Here is a 2,123-nt window from a genome sequence, read left to right on the forward strand (position 1 = left end):
AGTACTGGTGAACTCTTGCATGAGGGAGGTGGACAGAATAGTGGTGAAGGATTGAGAGTACTGGTGAACTCTTGCATGAGGGAGGTGGACAGAATAGTGGTGAAGGATTGAGAGTACTGGTGAACTCTTGCATGAGGGAGGTGGACAGAATAGTGGTGAAGGATTGAGAGTACTGGTGAACTCTTGCATGAGGGAGGTGGACAGAATAGTGGTGAAGGATTGAGAGTACTGGTGAACTCTTGCATGAGGGAGGTGGACAGAATAGTGGTGAAGGATTGAGAGTACTGGTGAACTCTTGCATGAGGGAGGTGGACAGAATAGTGGTGAGAGGAAGAAGAAAGCCTTGTGCAGCGAGGGTGGAGGAGGAAGAAGAAGAAGGAGGAGGATGAGAGGAAGCAAGCAGTTAGGAAGGTGATAAGAGCAGTTATGATGAAAATAGCGCTAAAAGGTAGCAAGAGGTGCAACATTCCGGCGGTGAGAAAGAGGCTGAAGACAGACAGTCACTCAGAGGAGGGGAGTTGATCACACCAAAACCTTTTCATTCCACCCTGTCTAACAAAACTGCACTTCACATCTCTCAATTTATTTTTATCATTTTCACGTGCTTGGCTGTTACTGTCTGTTTAGATGTAGTGTCAGATTAACTTAGATTAGCCTGTCTGTTTAGGTTTAGTTGGGCAGAAAAATGAAAAAAAAAAAAAACTCGCATCTCAAAAATTCTAAGGAGGCAAACATCCATTTATGCCAAACCAAGGACCCGTTTGTGCGTTTGTGTTATCCGAACTTTTCACGATCCGAACCAATACCTGTAACATTGTATTCATTTATTTATTTATTTCTACCATGTGAGCGTTTCTTAGGAATTTCTAGACCAACGGAGAGGCTTGTGTGAAAATTTACCTTATTAAAACCATTCTTTATATTTTCTCCATACAGGATCGAAACCCATTAACTCCTACATTTTCCTGCCTTAAATAAACTTGTAGACCCACGATTTATATAACTTGCTTTATTAATTTATTTACAATTTTTCATGTAGAGGGGGGCCAGACAAGTGTAAATAAGAGAAAAGATTGAAAGTAAGGCTGGGTTGAGTGCTGGCTCGTTTGAAAGAGAGAAAAAGACAGCCAGGATTATGGAGCAAATATCTCGGTACCTCCCTCGTAACCCCTTCAGTGCCATGACGTGTTTGTGGCGACTATTTGGTGATTTTACGCGGATTCAGAAACTCATGTGGAGGGTTAAAATGGTGAAGACTGTGGCCATTAATCTTGTGACCTCCATAGACCCTTGCTAATGTCAATAAAATGGTCTAATGGTGCACAAAACTCAAGGTAAAAATGTGTCCCAGTACTGAAGGGGTTAAAATAGTGAAGACTGTGGCCATTAATCTTGTGACCTCCATACACCCTTGCTAATGTCAATAAAATGGTCTAATGATACACAAAACTCCAGGTAAAAATGTGTCCCAGTACTGAAGGGGTTAAAATAGTGAAGACTGTGGCCATTAATCTTGTGACCTCCATAGACCCTTGCTAATGTCAATAAAATGGTCTAATGGTACACAAAACTCAAGGTAAAAATGTGTCCCAGTACTGAAGGGGTTAAAATAGTGAAGACTGTGGCCATTAATCTTGTGACCTCCATAGACCCTTGCTAATGTCAATAAAATGGTCTAATGGTACACAAAACTCAAGGTAAAAATGTGTCCCAGTACTGAAGGGGTTAAAATAGTGAAGACTGTGACCATTAATCTTGTGACCTCCATAGACCCTTGCTAATGTCAATAAAATGGTCTAATGGTACACAAATCTCAAAAGGACAGATTGGTAAACAGGGCTTTTTATCCTTGTTTTGGCTAATTTTCAGACCTGCCTGGGGACTGGGAACTAAGTAGGGGGGTTTATTTAACAGTTAGCTACCATTAGTCACCTGTCCCACTGTTAAATAGAGAGAAAATAAGAAAAAACATGACATTTCTCTCTTTTTCCAAACAGACAGGATTATGAAGAACACCTTATTCTTGTTTTGGCCAATTTTCAGACCTGCCTGGGGACTGGAAACTAAGTAGGGGGGTTTATTTAACATTTAACCTACCATTAGTCACCTTTCCCACAGTTAGA

The sequence above is a fragment of the Portunus trituberculatus genome, chromosome 2 (genome assembly GCF_017591435.1).
Source record: "Portunus trituberculatus isolate SZX2019 chromosome 2, ASM1759143v1, whole genome shotgun sequence".
Taxonomy (NCBI): domain Eukaryota; kingdom Metazoa; phylum Arthropoda; class Malacostraca; order Decapoda; family Portunidae; genus Portunus; species Portunus trituberculatus.